This window comes from Equus quagga, chromosome 10 (genome assembly GCF_021613505.1).
Source record: "Equus quagga isolate Etosha38 chromosome 10, UCLA_HA_Equagga_1.0, whole genome shotgun sequence".
Taxonomy (NCBI): domain Eukaryota; kingdom Metazoa; phylum Chordata; class Mammalia; order Perissodactyla; family Equidae; genus Equus; species Equus quagga.
The window spans coordinates 68,750,744-68,763,659 of NC_060276.1; the positions used below are offsets into that span (position 1 = coordinate 68,750,744).

General features: G+C 45.8%; 1 protein-coding gene across 4 annotated transcripts in view; it reads left to right on the forward strand.

Annotated features, from left to right (window-relative positions):
• The first annotated feature begins 12,225 nt into the window (after positions 1-12,225).
• ZMYM3 (zinc finger MYM-type containing 3) overlaps positions 12,226-12,916 on the forward strand; it is a 15,098-nt gene continuing 14,407 nt past the window's right edge. For 2 of the 4 annotated variants that reach the window (XM_046673648.1, XM_046673650.1), the window contains exon 1: positions 12,228-12,702. The gene's annotated coding sequence lies outside the window, so the exon portion shown is untranslated. Of the gene's footprint in view, positions 12,703-12,916 lie in introns of all 4 variants that reach the window. The other 2 variants (XM_046673649.1, XM_046673647.1) reach the window with 2 other exon arrangements.

Below are 12,916 nucleotides of genomic sequence, written 5' to 3' on the forward strand. Positions count from 1 at the left end.
GGGACTTTATATTGAATGATCCTCATATGCTTTGAGGGTGTGGGTTTAAGAATACAAGACATACAGCAAATACAGAATTTGACAAGAAGGAATATGAGTCCTAACAAACACAAAATAACAATACCCAACTTAAGTAACCCTTCCAGTATAGACCTTATTCCTGCTGGGATCCATGAGAAGATATTTCTTATGAGATTAAACCCAGGTTCTTAGGGTGACCCTTGTTGGAGCCAGGTTGCCTGTTGTCTAATTTTATCTATATGAGTTTTAACCTCTGAAGAGGTATTAATATAGATGCAACAGGAAGAGTTTGCTATGGTGCAAACACCTCCTTGCTCAGCTAGGATGTAATCTAGAGCAACCTGGTTATCTAATACTACTTTAGCCAAGGAATCTAATACTTTTTGCTGGGTGGCTAAGACTTGGACCGTTTCTCTGGCTAACATTCCTAAGGTGAGAGAGAGATTTCTAATCATACGTTCTTGAGCTGCCAGTCCCCACCAGGGCAATAGAGTTTGTCCAAAGAAACATCCAGCAGAATCGGGATGACCTCCAGGCAAGTATTTGTCAGGCATTCCCCAGATTAAATTTCCATCTAATATAGATCTTTTAGTTCTAGCAAAATGTTTAAAGGAACTAGTCCAATGCCAGGCTTTGCTTGAGTTATGTACAGAGAAAGGAGTGCCTAAGTATCCAAATAGACAAGTACCTCCTGTGCACCAGCTATCAAGGCATTTATAGGCCCAGGGTTGCTGTTTGGACCCACAGACAAAGGTGTACCCTAAGGGGGCACATAGGATGCTGGACATATTGTTAAAATTTAGGCTTCCATTTTTGGGGATTTTATCTAGGACATGGTCTAGCCAGAGGTCAGTGTGCAGCAGCATCCTGGAGGAATCATTTAATCTGCACATAGGCAGAGGTGTGAGTGCCCCTTGAAAATATGTTTTTTCTTGTCTTATATTTATACATAGTGGAGTGTTTCGATTTTTGTCAGTTTGGTTGAAACACTTAGATATTAGATATGGGAGGGACACAGGCTGGGAAAAATAGGTACAGTTTTTACAATATCCTAACCAAAAGGCACCTAGACAATAGTAGTCATCAGGGTCGTTCTTTTGATCTGAGGACACAGGAAGAGGACCAAATTTAGGCTCAGTTAAGAGAAAACAGGGGCTGGCCCCGTGGCCGAGTGGTTAAGTTCGCACGCTCCGCTGCAGGCAGCCCAGTGTTTTGTTGGTTCGAATCCTGGGCGCAGACATGGCACTGCTCATCAAACCACGCTGAGGCGGCGTCCCACATGCCACAACTAGAAGGACCCACAATGAAGAATATTCAACTATGTACCGGGGGGCTCTGGGGAGAAAAAGGAAAAAAATAAAATCTTTAAAAAAAAAAGAAAGAAAAAACAGGGGACAGGAGATCTGTCGATCAACCTGACCCTATAAGTTACTTCTAAAGTTTTTTGTCATGGGTCATTGTGAAATTGGGCACACTTGAGAAATTGGTTACTGGCATTATTATAGGGTCATTATGATCAGGTGCTGAGCAGGGCTTTGGGTGGCAGATCTAACAGTCAGTAAGGTTTCCAGATTTTGAAAGAGCCTGTGAAATTCTTATTAAGGAATCACCTTTCCAAGCCTGAGAGGCTAGGGCAAACAAAAGAACACAGCAAAGGAAGGTAGGGAACATTTTATATAGGCCTCTCCCAGGATCTTGGGTTAAGCTGTCTCCTTCAGCTGTTGGCTGCTTCTGGCCTCTCACTGGATCAGGCAGAGGCTGGTAACAGGAACAGGAATAGCTTATTATTTATCTGGAGATTCAAGAGTCCCCTCAGTTGTATCATTTGTTTTCTCTTGTTTCTGAAAGTAACTTTAGATCAGTTAAAGGTTCACAAGAACACTCTTGGGTGGAAAAGTCAGCCCTAGGCCTCCATGGCCATCTAGTATTTGGATGATTTTGTCCTTCTGTCTCCTGTTGTCCGTGAAGGGCGTGACCTGTATGGTAATGATAAAGGGGATGAGGGAAATCCTGACTAGAAATGGGTATAATTTTTACTCACGAGCGATGCATACAAGGTGTAACTCCTTTTAATTTAACTGAAGAGTATGTAACCAGAAGGACTTCATAGGGTCCATTCCACTTAGATTGTAGTTGATCCTCATGGTGTGGATTCTTCCAAGCCTTGAGGAGGACCCAATCACCTGGACTTATACAGTGCAGGGGAATGTCTGTAGGAAACATTAATTGGCTAGAAGCATATTTATGTATAGCAGATAAAGTAGCACCTAGAGACTGTACACATTTTAAAGCATCCAATTCTTTTACAATATGACCATTTTCAAGACTGCAAGAATACTTAGTCTTAAGGAAGGGTCTCCAATATAATATTTCATAGGGGCTCAGTTGAAGCCTACTTCTAGAGGCTACTCTTACCCTAAGTGTGGCAACTGGCAAGACCTTATCCCATGTTAAATTGGTTTCCTGACATATTTTGGCAATTGTTTTCTTTAAGGTATGGTTCATCTTTTCAGTCTTTCCTGTAGACTGAGGTCTCTACGAAGGATGCAACTTCCATTGTATTCCAAGGGCCCCAGACATCGCTTGTGTTCCCTTGGCTATGAAAGCTCCTCCATTGTCACTTTTAATTGAAAGAGGCAGCCCAAAACGAGGGATGACTTCTTTTAGTAAGGCCTTTGTAACTTTGGAAGCCTTTTCCATCCTGCATGCAAAAGCATCAACCCATCCTGTGAAAGTGTCCACAAATACCTATAACTTCCTATGGCTCTTGGCATAACAGTAAAGTCAATTTGCCAATCATCTCCTGGTTCTATCCCTTGGGTTTGTACCCCTTTTATTAATGGAGGTGGCCCAGTATGGTGATTGTTTCTGGTGCAAATTAGGCAATTTTGTATTACCTTTTGGATAGTCCTTCGCATTTGTGGACCAACAACAAATTTTTGTTACCAATGATAAGTTGCATCTCTCCCATAATGGGTTGCTTGATGTAGGTGAGTAATAATTCCTTCTATTAAATGCTCATGGATAAGCACTAGTCCCTGTTCATTATAAACCCAGCCTTCTTTGGTTGTTTGGTACTGATCACCATCTAAGTCTCGAGAGTCAGCACGAAATCCCCATTCATCTGCTCTGTCTAGATCTACTTCTGAATACTGAGGCTTAAACAGGGACAGATCCACACTAGGAATGAGTGCTAGGGCCTTAGGAATTGTGGTTTTGGTTCTGGCTGCCCGTTGTGCAGCCTGATTGGGAAATTATTTCCTTTGACTATATAACTGTCAGTCTTTTGGTGGCCTGGGCAATATACTATGGCTACTTCTTCTGACATCATAACAGCTTCTAATAAGGCCAGTATCTCTTCTGCATGTTTAATCTCTTTCCTTCCTGATGTTAACAGACCTCTCTCTTTCCATATGGCCCCATGTGCATGCATGACAGAGAAGGCATACTTAGAATCTATATAAATGGCTGCCTTTTTCTTAGCTCCAAGATACAGGGCTCTTGTTAGGGCTATGAGCTCTCCCTTCTGGGCAGACGTACCTGGAGGGAGGGCTTTCGCTTCTAGGACCTCCTGATGAGTTACTATTGCATACCTGGCTTTCCAGAGTCCATGATGCATGAAACTGCTCTCGTCAGTAAACATTTCCATGTCTGGATTTTCCAAAGGCTGATCAGTCAGGTCAGTTCTGCTAGAATAAATCTCTTCAATTATTTGTATACAATAGTAGACAGGTTCTCCTGTCGTCCTGGGGAGCAGGGTGGCCAGGTTTAGGGTAGATACCGCCTTTAATTTTACATTTGGGTTATCCAGTAGTGTGGCCTGATATTTGCCCAATCTTCCTAAAGTAAGCCAATATCCACCTTTTTGTTCAAGTAGAGGTAGCACACAATTTGGAGTGTGCACAATAGTAGGCTGGCCCAGGGTAAATTTTTCAGCCTCTTATAAAAGGTCACAGGTTGCGGCCACAGCCCAGAGGCAACCTGGCCACCCCTGAGTTACAATGTCCAATTGTTTTGAAAAATAAGCTACTGGGGGGCCGGCCCCATGGCCGAGTGGTTAGGTTCATGTGCTCCCCTTTGGCGGCCCAGGGTTTCACCGGTTCGGATCCTGGGCGCGGACATGGCACCGCTCATCAGGCCATGCTGAGGTGGCGTCCCACATAGCACAACCAGAGCGACCTACAACTAGAATATACAACTATGTATGGGGTGGGAGCTTGGGGAAGAAGAAGAAGAAAAAAGAAGACTGGCAACAGGTGTTAGCTCAGGTGGCAATCTTAAAAAAATATTTAGATTTCTTTTTTATTTTTTTCCTTTTTCTCCCCAAAGTCCCCCAGTACATAGTGGTATATTCTTTGTTGTGGGTCCTTCTAGTTGTGGCATGTGGGACGCTGCCTCAGCGTGGTTTGATGAGCAGTGCCATGTCCGCGCCCAGGATTCGAACCAACGAAACACTGGGTCGCCTGCAGCGGAGTGCGTGAACTTAACCACTCAGCCACGGGGCCAGCCCCTAAAAAAATATTTAAAAGAATAAGCTACTGGCCTTCTGGCGGCACCTAAATTCTCAGTTAGCACTCCAAGATTTACTCCTTGTCTTTCACGCACAAAAAGATCAAATGGCTTTTTAATGTCCAGGAGACCAAGTGCTGGGGCTGTTAAAAGTTTCTCCTTGATGGTATGAAATGCCCTACGGCATTCTGTAGTCCAGTCTAATGGCTCATAGTCATTTCCTTTAAGAGCTTCATATACGGGTTTGGCCGTAAGTCCAAAATTAGGAATCCAAATATGACAAAACCCAGCCATTTCTAAAGATCCTTGCTATTGTCTTCTGGTGGTGAGGACAGCCACCCTAGCAAGTGCCTCCCTTTGGTCCAGTAATAAGTTTCTTTGTCTCTTGATAACTCAAATCCTAAATATTTTACAGTTGGTTGAAAAATTTGTGCCTTCCCCTTGAAGACTCTATATCCCTGTTCTGCCAGAAAGTTTAAAGTAAGGATTGTGTTTTGGTCTGAAGCTTCCTTAGTTTCACTGGCAATCAGTATGCCATCTACATATTGGAGTAAGACTCCCTCATTTAACTGGAGATCCCTTAAGTCCTTGGCTAGGTCTTCCCCAAAGATGGTGGGGGCATTTTTGAATCCTTGTGGGAGTACCATCCAGCAATATTGTTTTACACTAGTCTCTGGATTGTCCCATTCAAAGGCAAATAGTTCCTGAGACGCAGGGGTTAGGAGTACGCAGAAAAAGGTATCTTTTAAGTCTAGAAGTGTAAACCAGCAAAAGTCTCCAGATAAAGTTGTAAGCAGAGTATAAGGATTCAGCACCATCGGATGTATATCCTCTACAATTTCGTTAATGGCTTTCAAATCCTGTATAAAACGATAGTCTCTGGTCCTGGGTTTTTGTATGGGAAGGATGGGAGTGTTATATGGGGATTGACATGGTCGGATTAATTGGCATTTAAGAAAGGTAGCTATCAGGGGCTTTATACCTTCTTTTGCATGCTTCTTTAAAGGGTATTGTTTCAAATTTGAAATCTTGGTGCCTGGGCAGGGTTTTACCATTACTGGATCAGCCATCTTGGCTCTTCTGGCCTCCTGTCAGCCCAAACAACCGCTCTTACCTTTCATAGAACTTCTTCAGGGCACTCTAATCGAGGCTCGTCTTCCAATTGCAACAGCACAGCTTGGAGGATGCAGGCGTGTTCTGAGAGGACTTTAATATCTACTTTCTCTGGCGAAAAAGTCAATTGGGCATTTAACTTTGTTAGTACATCTCGTCCCAACAATGGAACGGACAGTTGGACATATACAGAAAGCTATGTTTTCCCTGTGTGACACTCAAGGGGCTGTAGGAAAGGTTTATGAGAGACTTCCCCAGATAGACCAGTAATGGATGTGGTCTTGAGGGAAAGGGGGCCTGTCTGGGGTTTAGAACAGAATAAGTAGCTCTTGTATGAATTAGAAAGTCTATAAGTTTTCTTCCCATGGCAATTGTCACCCAGGGTTCCTTTGGGTAAATGTCAATAATGCTAGCAGAATTTAGAGGAGCCCCTGGGGTTCCATCATTCTTGGTCACTATCTGTAAATTGGGGCATCTGGTCAGGCACACTGGTTTCCTCTCTCAACTTCCGAGAATGGTTGGGACATTTCCTTTTCCAATGGTCTTCCTGTTTACAATAGGTGCATTGCCCAGGTCCCAGAGTCAGGTACCCAGGACAATTGGAAGAAGAGGGCCCTGGGGGTCTTATCCATGGTTTTCCGCCTCTTCCTGCAGGTGGTTGTGATTCTGGTTGATTGCCACTAATTGCTGTGGCAAGCAGGGCAGCCTGTTGTTGCATTTCCCATTGTTTCTGTTTTTCTTGTATCTGGTCTCAGCTGTTAAACATTTTTAAAGGCAATCTCAACAAGCTGAGACATGGGCATCCCTAATCCCCCTTCCAGTCTTTGTAATTTTTTCCTTATGTCAGGGGTACTTTGGCTAATAAAAGTCATTGATTAGCCTCATGTTATCTGGATGTTCCAGGTCGATATCAGTGTACTTTGTGTAAGCCTCAAAGACTCTCTCTAGGAAGGTCTAAGTGTTTTCTTTTGGTCCCTGTTATACCCCCTGGACCTTATTTAGGCTCTCCAGTTTTGGGACGCCCTCCTGCATCCCAATTATTAAGCATGCTTTGTAATGATTTAACCGTGCCTGACCTCCAGGGTCATTGAGGTCCCAGCCTGGCTCAACCCCGGATATGGCCTGTACTGCTGGAACACTGATTGGATTGTTAGTTTGTAACTCACGAAGTCTCTAAGCCTCCTGATGAGCCTTGTCCATTACCATCCCACGTTCCTCTGGAGTGAAGAGGGCATTCATGAGGGCCTGAATATCACTCCAGTTGTGATTATGGGCAGCAAAGATGGACATAAATAAACTTTCCATCTTTTGGGGATCATCTCGGTAGGCAGGCATGCTGTTTTTCCAATTGTATAAGTCCTAAGTCGAAAAGGGGGAATGTACATACAAAAACCCTCTGGGCTGGCCTTGGTCATTGAGACCCGCAGGGACTCGCCTTAACGGGAATTGCCCTTCCTGGGGTGGAACATTCCCCATGACAGCTATGAGAAGGGGAGACCATTCCTTTCAGCCTATAGGGTAAAGGGGGGCACAAAGCTGAGCCAGAAGCTTCAAGGGGTTCATTGTGCCCTTCTTGGTCCTCTCCAACCATGCTCCCAGCATATGGCGGAGGCGCTACAGGAGATAGCAAATGAGGAAGGACAGGGTCGTCCTCTGATTTTGATTCTGGAAAGACAGGTTTTCTCTGCGGATCCTCCCTCTGAATCAGGATCTTACATCTCTTTTGCAAATTCTGATTTTGATATAAAGACATAAAAGATTGCACATAGGGGATCTCTTCTCTTTTACAGAATAGGTCTAATTGCAAGATGGCATCATAGTTCAAAGACCCGTTCTCAGGCCACACCTCATTTGACCCCAATGAGTACTGGGGCCAGGCCATGTTAGAAAAGAAAATCATTCTCTTTTTCTTCATGGGCTTATTACTGAACATCACTCGATTTTGAAGAATGCAGCCCAATGGGCTACAATTAGGTATGCCATTTACATTTCCCATTTTAAGGGGGCTTTTTCCTAGGTGGCATCAACAACCAAGGTCTTTCTGGGGATGGTGTTTACATTCTGATAGCGTGGTGCTTGCAGGAATAACTCCCCCAAGAATGACGAAGGGGTCAGTTGTTTCCTGTATGTGTCCCAACACCAACAAAGTTCAGGCAAGTGAGCCCTGGGTGAGCTGCTGCTGCTGACTGCTTTGCCGTGAACAATGAAGGTTCTGTAAAGTATATTCTTCGGCAGGGGAGGTTCCCTATGAGACCATTACATGTCACAGACAGATGCCCCAACACCTCCATAAAGTCCCTAGTCACCTGGGAACGTCCCAAAGGATGGAGTCAGAAGACCCTCATAAAGTTAATTCCTAAAGGGAGTTTGTTATGGTCACCAAGAAACCCAGTCCCCAAACAGCCAATTCAATTTAGATAAACAACATTAATACACAATAATACACAATACAATTCTACCTATAACATAGATCGGAATGCTAGCCAGATTACCAACCGGGACAACTCAGAACCAGATTACCAGGAGCAAATCGTGAGTGAACCTTTTATCCTGTCTCTAATTATCCCAGGTCCAGGCCCAAGATTCTGGACTCAGTTCTCCAGGATTCCCTAGAATACAAGTCAAACTTATATTTCCAGGGGATCACACCAGAGAGACAAGGTAAGGGATAGTCACTTTCTTAATGTTACTCACCCAGAGATGTCTTGATCCAGAAGCGATTTCTTTTCTCAAAAGAGAAAGTAGTGCCAAAGAGCTGGTGGTGCTTTGGTGGGGAAGCAGCATCCCAAAAGTCGAACCTCTAGACTAAAGCAGTCCAGGCAGCCAGTGAAGGCTGACAATGAGGGCCAGCGCTCCACTGAGGGGCCACCAAGCTTCAAGCTGACAGTCAAAAGACCAGAAGTCCCTTTGTGGTCGCCAAATTTGTTACTGAGCAAGGGCTAGCTGCCCAATGTGAATGGAAGCCAATACTACAGCACTGGCCTTTGAGAGAAGAGCGAGCTTTATTGCGTGGCCAACCAGCAAGCAGACAGGAGGCAAGGTTCAAATCTGTCTGCTAGAGCTGAAGCAGGGCCAAACTTTTAAGGATCTGGGAGTGGGAGTAGTTATACAAAATGCTAACTTGGTGGAATCTTATTGGAGGGTGAAAGTGTAACAGTCTTATAAGTCCGATATGCTACAAACCAAGGGACCCCTCGCTTGTTATTAGGTTCCCCATTCCGCTTTTTCTTTACATTAAGTTCTGTAGTTGGGGAACTTTTGGTTCCTAGGCAGCTCGAGATCATCTGAGGACAAGGTTTCCATCTTCTGAGCATGCTCCACCTACACGACTTGCAGTTTTTACTGATTACCCCTACAAAACAACTTTTGATACAACATTGTTAGTGATATAATAGGATACAAGAGGGTCAGTATGAATTGGCCTACGATGGTTACAAACATATTGTAGAAGATAATTCCAATTTTGCAAAAAATATGCAAAAAAAGGACTGGAAGGACATACATCAAAAAGAGCAGTGGTTATCTCCAGGTATAATAGGATATGAGTGATTATTGCTTTCTTCTTCAGACTTTCTATGCTTTCCAAAATTGTTATAGTGAATATTTAAATTTTTGTAATCAGAAAAATATATATATAATTAAAATGAAAGAACTCTTACGAGGACAGGGACTGAGTTTTTACATGTCTTATAGTGGTTACAGCACTTTGGGAGTGCTTTATAAACAGTGAATAACAAGGAACGGAACTGAAGACTACGTCGCCATAACTATAACAAGGCTGAAAACAAGAATGTTGAATTGCAGGCCAAAACTCTTACTTAACACTCCATCCCCCCATTACCAGCCCATTCTATGTTAGAGCCTTTCATCTGTGGCTGATACATATGCAAACCTATCAACTGTGGGCACTCTTGGCTTAGTCGAAGACAAAAAATAAATCATGTATTTTCAGGATATGAAGGCTCCAGGCTGTGAAGTCCCAGACCATGCATGAAGTCAGATATATTTCTTTTATGATAATAGTAACCAGTATCTATTAAACACCTGCTATATGTCAGGCAAGTATACATCTCACTTAATGGTAACAGCATCCCTATGAGGTATTATTATCTCCAGTATTTCCTTCCAGTCTTTTTCTATGCATATGTGTACATAGAATTTCTCCACAAAGTTAGTATCATATTTTAACTCCTTTTTAAAAAAATGCAATATGAACCAGCCCTGATGGCCTAGTGGTTAAAGTTCGGTGCTCACTGCTTCAGTGGCCTAGTTTTGTTTCTGGGTTGCAGAAACACACCACCCGTCTGTCAGTTGCCATGCTGTGGCGGCAGCTCACATGGAAGAACTAGAATGACTTACATGTAGGATACACAACCATGCACTGGGGCTTTGGGGGGAAAAAAAGAGGAAGACTGGCAACAGATGTTAGCTCAGGGCAAATCTTTCCCTGCAAAAAACCAAAAAAAGTAACATTATATTAGGAGCATTTTTGTGTGTCAGTTTTTTAGCAGACTTTATTTTTTAGAGCAGTTTTAGGTTTACAGAAAAACTGAGCTGTAAGTACAGAGAGTTCCCACATACCCCCTGCCCCCCCCCCCCCCACCATGCACAGCCTCCCTTGACTATCAACATGCCTCACCAGAGTGATACATTTGCTACATTTGGTGAACCTACACTGACTCATCATTATCATTCAAAGCCCACAGTTTACATGAGAGTTCCCTTTTGGTGTTGTACATTCTACGAGTTTTGACAAATGTATAATAACATGCATCCATCATTATAGTATCATACACAATAGTTTCATCGCTCTAAAAATCCTCCGTGCTCTGCGTCATTAGTTTTTTTTAATGTAGTTGTTAAGGACCACATCCATTGTATGAATATAACCAAAATTGATTTAACAATCCCCTATTATTGGACATTTAGATGGTTTTCTTATCTCTGTTTTAAAGATGAGAAAACTAAGACCTGGTGACTTGACAAGTGACTTGTCCAAAGTCAACTGGCTAAAATGCAGGCAGAGCTGAGATTAGAATCCTGGTCTGTCCCTAGAACCACACACTTTTACTCCACCACCACACTGCCTCTGAATTAATAATACACCATTACCCGCTCCCCGCCCCGGAAACCAGGCATTCTCCACAACCAGAGCAGTCAAGGATCCACGCATGTGCTCTGAGAAGGGCAGGCAAGGTAAAAGAAAGAGGTGGCCCAACTGAGATGGAACAAATTGAAAATGCAAAGGGAGGTACAAGGACATAGAAATAAGCAGATGGTGGGAGACGGGTACACAGAATACTCGTTAAGATAAAGAGAAAGCTGGGTTTGGGAAACCTAAAGGGGAAAACTCTTGCTTTTATCTCGGTATATAGGAGAGAGCAAAGATAATAACCTCAAGGCCATGTGGGAAGACAGGAAGGATAAGGCTTCTGGGAAAGTGAATGAGACAAGGAGGGCTAAAACTCCCGAGGACCGTAAGGCTAGGAGAGGCTTAGTGTGGGAAAGAAGAAAGGCCCAGAGCAAAGAGGCAGGCTAGAGTAGGCAATGGACACCAAACCTACAGCGTTCCTAAGTCTGCGGCAGGACTCCCTTCCAGTCTGAGCCTTCTCTACGATCTCAGATACTAAATGCTCTCCAGCCCTTAGGGGTTGGAGGGGGAAAGTGGGGAGCGGGGACTGTAAAGTGCTCCAACTATATTGGGGACTGAGAATGAATCCAGGCACACATTTTTTTAAAGCCAGTAGGCCTAACGCTAGTGCCCCCTCCCCCCACCCCACTTCTCTAGCCTCAACCTCAGCCACACCCACACGCTAAGGACCTTCCAGGAGGGGGAGCGTGTGCGCGCGCGCGTGCGTGCTCGTGCATATGAGAGGCAGAGACAGAGACGGAGACAAAAAGAGATCGGGAGAGAGAGTGCGCGCCAAGGAGAGAGAGAGAGCGAGGAAAGAGACAAGGACAGAGAGAGAGAGGGAGGGAGAGAGACAGACATAGAAAGGGGGAAGAGCTATTGGCCTTGGTGAGAAAAACTACTGAAGAGAGAACGCAGAGAGCTCCTGCAGGAAGACTCAGGGAGAAGATCCCAGAACTTACCCTAAGACCGTTGAGGGAGTGGGGGGAGTGTCTTTGCAGGACTGGTTTTGGGGTCATCAGGCAGTAACGGTTACTGCAAAGGCGTTGTCACTGAGCCAGAGCCATTTAACCCGCCCTGGGTGGCTGGAGACCCAGCTTAAGACACCCCACAACTGTGACTCTCAGAATGGTTAGGGGGCCCGAGGTTGCAGACAAGGGGAGGAGGGGCACGTGAGGGCTGGGTCCCTGCCTCCCCCCTCCGCTGTCACTCATTACCCCAACAGTCGCCCAGGGGGCGGGCCCCGGAGAGGTGGGGTTGGGGGGAGGGTAATCTTGGCAGGCGCCTGCTGCATGGCGTAGGTAGGGACTGTTGAGGGGGGCGGACGCCGGGGGGTTGAACACGAGTGGGAAGCGAAGAGAGACACGGGGAGGGGGAGGGGTCCGGGAACCATTTGAATGAGAGGAGGGGATCACGGGTAGAGTGGGCTCCAGGAGGTAGGGCGGGCACGGGTGTGAAGGGGCCAGACTCTTGAACCAGGTAAGGGAAGCAGGTGCGTAGATCTGCTTTTTGTGGGTTAGTGTACTCGGCCCTTCGGTGGAAAGGGGGTGCCGCCTCTCCCGGGGGCAGGCTTGAAGGCTCCAGAGGCTATCTTTTCCTCCTCAACTAACGGGGCCCCGGGCGGGGGCTCAAGCTCCATCTCCAACGACTGTGCTCCACTCCGCAATTTCCAGGCGGCCACTGGGCTGGGAGTCTCGCGCCGGGGGCCGGCGCTGTCTCGCGAGCCCCCTCCTCGAGCCAGCCAATGGGGTTGGTTGCTGGCGCCGCCCGCCCGCCTGCTGCAGAGCGCTGGGCGCTGTGAGCGGCGCTGCCATTTAAAGGGGCCGCGACCCCTGTCCCGGCTGCTAGGGAGGGAGGTGGAGAAGGAGCGCGGGGCCGTCGCTGTCTGCAGTTCTAGGCTTGTAGCCGTTACACTAACCCTGCCTCAGGTAGGGGTCGGGCCTGATCAAGCCGAACCGAACCTGCAGGCGGGATCTCGCAGTAGCCGGGAGGGGGGTCTGAGGAGAGATCGTAGCTCCAAAATGTCTTCCTGTAAATGCCTGAGGTGGGGGGTGGGCAACAGGAGAAGGAGGAACTGGGGGAGCAGTGGGAAAGGGGGACGGAGCTGAGGAAGTGGGCGACCCTGAAAGGTAACTGGGGGGG